Raw genomic sequence first — 6,000 nt, 5'->3', positions numbered from 1 at the left:
CAAACCCAAAAACATGGCAAGTTAGTCAGTTGAAGGAGTGGTTGACCGTGAATTTCGGGCTTAATCCCGAAGCATACACTGTTGGTGTGCATGCTTTGTGGAGCAGCTCCGATGCAGATTTTCTGGCGGTTGAAGCCGATTGAGAGGACCTCTCAGTGGGTGCACTGGTTGGAAGCGTGCGAGCGCAGGGGAACTCACCCCATCGCCTTAATGCTTCCCGAGGCGAAGGTGGTGAATTTCCAAGAAGGCGAGGGTGCGTTCCATCCAGGCCAGAGCAGTCAAAGTTCTGATGCTGGCGGCAGCAGTTTCCAATCCGGGCAGAGTAGCCATGCAGCAGGTGGTCATGACGATACTGTTGAGCTTGAAAGCGTGGACGAAGAAGAAGAAGAGATGCAGAACATGATGGACGAGGAAGACGAGGATGGAGTGGACAATGAGGTTGACTCAGATGAATCCGGTGGATCCGATACTTCAGATGATAACGAAGAGGCGGATCCGATCCCCTCTTCTTGGAACCATGATTTGTCGGAGGCAATGATAGTCGATGATCGGCACGATTCTGCCTGGGAGTACAGCATGAACACCATCTCAGTTGGTGCTAGATATGCTGACAAGAGACATCTGCAGGAAGCAATCACTCAGTGGGCAATGAACACGCAAAGGGTATTCAGAACCACCGTTTCAAGTCAGAAATTCTTGACAGTGGTCTGCAGCGATGCTAGATGTCCATCAAGGGTGCATGGGTACTGTCCGAAGTATGACACAACATGGGTGGTGAGAGATTTCGTGCCGCACACATGTGTCCTTAAGAGTATGTTGAAGGATCACCGAAACCTTACATCCACTCTTATTGCTCGCCTGTTCTACAAGGAGATTGTAGAGAATACAAGAATGGGGGTTAAAGCCATCCGAGAGAAGAGTTCACCTTCAATATAAGTATGTAATTGAATATGGCAAGGCATGGAGGGCTAAACAGACGGCACCGGGAGAACGGATTCGGGACCTTCTATGATGCTTATGACGGTGTCGTCCGTCTCCTGCAGACATTGAAGGACCGGAATCCGGGCACCCATGTGGACATACAAGACTTTGTGATACCTGAGTTCCCTAATGTCGTGGTTACGCACAGGTGTTTTTCGCATTCAGGCATATGCATCGAGGCTTTCATGCAATGTCGTCCGGTGATGTGTGTAGATGGAACTTTTCTAATCGGGAGGTACAAGGGACAGATTCTCGACAAAGAATTGGAGTGGATGGCAACAATCGATGTGTGCCTCTCGCATTTGCATTTGTTGAGAGCGAGAACACCGCTAGCTGGTTATGGTTCTTCGTGCAGTTAAAAAAAATCGATAGTGAAAGATCGCGAAAATGTGTGCGTGCTACATGACAGGCATGCAGGTATACTTGCGGCTATCAAGACTCTGGTAGAAGCCGGACCTGATGAAGAGACGCCATGGCAGGATATGCAGAGTAGGTGGTGCATGCGCCACCTGGGGCCAATTTCTTCTCGCAGCTTTAGGAGCAAGGGTCTTATGAATCTGTTCAAGAAGTTGTGCAAGCAGAATCAAGAATGCAAGTACACTTTTCTCCGCGGCAAGCTGGATGAGTTCACTAAGGACCATGTGCGGGACAGGTTAGCCGCCCGAGCTGCATTAGTAGCAGCTCATGCAGCAGCTGTGGCACAGGGTACACAGTTCCGTGGGCCCCGAGCCAGATCCTATTGGGCTATGTGACCTGCCTGGATTTGACCCACCCAATACTAGAAGGAGGCCTGGACGACGGATTAAAAATTTTGCAGAGTGGATAGAGCACGAGCCATTAGAAAGGTGGTCTTTGCTGCATGACACACATGGAGCTAGGTATGGTGTGATGACTACCAACCTAGCTGAGTCATACAACTTCGTGCTTAGGGGAAATAGGGCATTGCCGCTGACAGCCCTTGTGGAGGGTATTTTATATGGCACTATGAATTATTTCAAAGAGAGACGGAGTTGGCTTTGAAGCATATGCTTGAGAATCCAAACACTCCTTCTTTGTAAGGCCATTATGGAATATATGGATGTCAAGATGGAGAAGGGTATGTCACACACTGCTCGCCATCGGTAATCGTGGAAAGGAGGTTTGAGGTGCGCTTACCAACCGACAAGTTTGGTTGTGTGAATGCGGTGAGAACACATGAGGTCAGAATTGGAAATGAAGAATGGCCATCGTGTGGCTGCACATGCAACAAACCGAGGTTGCTTCACTTTCCATGCTCCCATGTCTTTGGCAGCTACCGGACAACTAGGGCTGGACTCAATCTCTTTCGTCTCTCCATATTACGCGAAAGAGGCTGTGCTGCACACCTGGACCGGCGAGATGGTCGGATACAGAGTTGTGGGAAATTTTACTACGGTGATACCAAATGAAAGGCGGTACATCCCTGACCCAAGGTTATTGCGTACAAACAGAGGTCGACGGGAGACAAGGCGCATTAGAAATGATATGGATGAAGCAGAAGCGGGTGGTCCAACTAGGCAATGTTTTCTCTGCAACCAATTTGGACACAGGGACCCCCTATGTCCCACTTTCTACCCAAAGAAATGCAGCGGCGGCGGCTAACCGAGGAAGGCGAGGCAACCGAGGAAGGCGTGGGAGGGGAAGAACTAGAGGGAGACAGAGAAAATTTGTAATATTTATAAACTATGCTTAAGTTGTAGTACGTGTGAACCATATTAGTCTGAACAATGGTACAATTTGTAATATTTCTGAACTATGTTTTAATTTGAATTTTGTATGAACTATGCTTTAATTTGTAAACTTTGTGATCAATGGTTTAATTTGTATCATCTTTGAACAATGCAACAATTTTTGATATCTTTCTGCAGATATGGCGGCCCGCCCGTTGCTCGATCCAGTGATTGATCAGAAACATCGTGCATCGCACTTGGAGTCCGACCCGCAGAGCATCGACCCACTGCAGACCCGTACTCCAAAGAAGAACTGGATGATACACCCTCAGTGGGAAGACAGGTAGGTGTTTTAGCTTTAATTTGAAATTTACCTTCGAATTGGACCTTGCTTTACCTTTTTCATCATTTGTTTTGCAGGTTGAAGTGGGCTGGACTACTACCTTTCGCTCGATTAGTGGAGGCCCGAGAGAACGTTTCGCGTCTGAACTACGATGCTACTTTGATCACCTGCTTAGTGGATCGATGGAGGCCCGAGACCCACACCTTCCACTTTCGCTGGGGTGAGATGGCTCCTACTCTAGAGGACGTGTCTATGTTGCTGGGCCTTCCGTTGGCTGGTGAGCCCATCGGCCCATTGGAGGAACCCGTGGGATGGATGCACAGCATGGATGCACGTTTCGTTGGTGTTCGCGAGGGCATTGGGCCTATCTCTTTTGAGGCTCACGGCCCTCGTCAGGCGTGGCTACACGAGTTCCAGGTTCGTAACAGTTTCATTTATTTTATCAAGCCTTAATTACCGCGTAATATGTAGTCCTAACATTGAATATTTCTTGACAGATCGAGCAGTTCGGATACCCCGATGCACCGATGATCGCGGCCGGATCACTCGCAGCTTGGAGGCGTACCTCATGTGGCTACTCGGGAAGACGATGTTCACGGACAATCACGGGAACACGATCAGTGCGCGGTACATCCCTATAGCTCAGGAGATAGCAGAGGTCACAGAAGCAGAGGACATCACACAGAGGAGCTGGGGTTCTGCGGTCTTAGCCGCTACGTACCGAGGTATGTGTAAGGGTTGCCAGCTCACCTCGCATGGTTCTGGAATCGTTGGTTGCCCCCTCCTATTGCAGCTCTGGTCCTGGACGAGGTTTCCCGTCGGCCGCCCTGATATTGGTGCTGGGTCTTGGCCGCCAGACGAGTTGTATGACGCGGATCGCATCGACATGCCGACGTTTGGTTCTATATGGACATCGCGGAAGGTATACACACCTTGTTTATATTGTTATATAAAATGCAACACTAACATACTTATGTTATGTTATGCAGAGACATTTTGGGCATAATCAGCTGCGGAATTGCTACCAAAGATTCACGAGCAGTTTGACCTACTCGGAGAGCGATGTTAGTTGGGAGCCATACGGTGAGGACCACCGCAACGAGACATACCCGTGCGGTATATCGTTGATGTGTACCGTAGATTGGGCCTACTGGATGACGAAGGCGAAGATCATCTTCGATATCTTCGTGGAGGAGATGTCGCAGCAGAGGGTCATGAGACAGTTTGGAATGCGTCAGTTGATCGAGCCACCACCTCCCACAGTTCCACTACCACCACGCGTCCACGCGTGAGTACAATTTAATTTTACCATCAGTTATTACATCAATTGGACATTCATTGACGGATGGGTACAATTTAATTTTCAGGTACAACAGAAAAGGAGCGAACAAGACTGCTGTCGGATGGGTACAGCTCCTGGGTCCATACATCGCTGGTTGGGCCAATGCGCCGGCCGTGTCATGGGCCACTAGGGAGCCGTTTGATCTTCAGAATTTCAGCAAGACTTGCGAGCGTACATGCCTAGGACACGACTTCGTCGAGCCGGGCGTGTGACCCGGTTGAGATGGCTCCTCGACACGGTGGGACACCTACCCTCGCCACTCCACTTCGTGCACTCGGCATCACGCGATGAAGTCAACTATATTTTTTCTACATTTTGCCAACACTTTACTAATTTGAGCTCACAATTGTAGGCCGTGTTGACGGCGGAGCTGCAAGATGACGCCGCCCAGTATGAACGGTCGCTCTCCGCCGGCCCACTTCTTGGACGGTATGAGCACCACGCCTCCTTTGCACGGCGTCTTCGGGAGAAACTACGTCGTATCTACGCGACTATCACATGCACCCGATCTTCGGATGTTGTCGAGTACCGAGCAGCACAGCGGCCACCTCGCCCCTCTTTGCAGGTGCATCAGCCGCGGCACGCCCCGCGCCCACGTATGGAGGTACCGCCGAGCCCGAGGCCACCATCTCCGAACCAGCAGAGGTTCTGGGTGGCAAAACCAGCAGCAGCAGGAGCCTACTTACGAGTATTGGCAGCATGCCGGTTTCGGCATGGAGCAGCAATTTCCCATGCCTAACTTCGGGTGGCGTCCCCGTATGGATGAGCCAGAGGGTACGCAATTCATCACTATCCATATTAATTGTGCACCATGTGTGAATTTCCTCATGATCGACTAACGGTTTTTATCTAATCAAAGGTGAGGGACATATGTCGACGGGGTCCGGATCACGATCCTTCTGGTCCAGTGCTCACGATCAGGACGAAACACAGCAGAGCTATCAAGACTGGATTTCAAGTCAACAGCAAACTCCACCTCCAGATCCCACGCAGTACAGTCAGCACGAGCAGGGGTACATGCTTCCTCCCCGACATCGCCAGCCACCTGTTCGTATGTACTCGCCGTCACCTTTTCAGGCTCGACCGCCACCGAGGCGAGGTGGAGGGAGGGGCCGTGGTCAGTGAGATGAGTACTATTTGTATGCACCATGTATGAGTACTATTTGTATGCACCATGTATGACTACTATTTGTATGCGCCATGTATGACTACTATTTCTATTTAACAAACATTTCATATTGAACTTCAAGCGATAATTAAGATACAACTTACTACTACAACATAACTCTCTGCTAACATATTAAATGGTACACCATCGCTACAACATACTACAAGATCCATGATTACTGATAACTAAAACACTAAGAACGCAGCACACCCTTTCCCTTGCCCTTCGACGATGCAGCTTTCATGGCCTTGGTGGTAGGCTCGAAGTCGTCGTCTGAATCGACGACTGGCGGTGCAGCACTCTTGCCCTTTGAGGACTTGCCACTCTTGCCCTTCGACGATGCAGCTTTCTTTCCCTTGGTGCTAGGCTCGAAGATATCATCGTCGGCTTCACTCTCAGCCGCCCATCGTTCGGGATATTTTAAATCCCTTTCCCTATCTTCTTCATTCTTCCATGTTAGTGACTTCCACTTCTCATT

The sequence above is a fragment of the Lolium perenne genome, chromosome 6, assembly GCF_019359855.2.
Source record: "Lolium perenne isolate Kyuss_39 chromosome 6, Kyuss_2.0, whole genome shotgun sequence".
Taxonomy (NCBI): domain Eukaryota; kingdom Viridiplantae; phylum Streptophyta; class Magnoliopsida; order Poales; family Poaceae; genus Lolium; species Lolium perenne.
Note: the sequence above shows the minus strand (reverse complement) of the source record.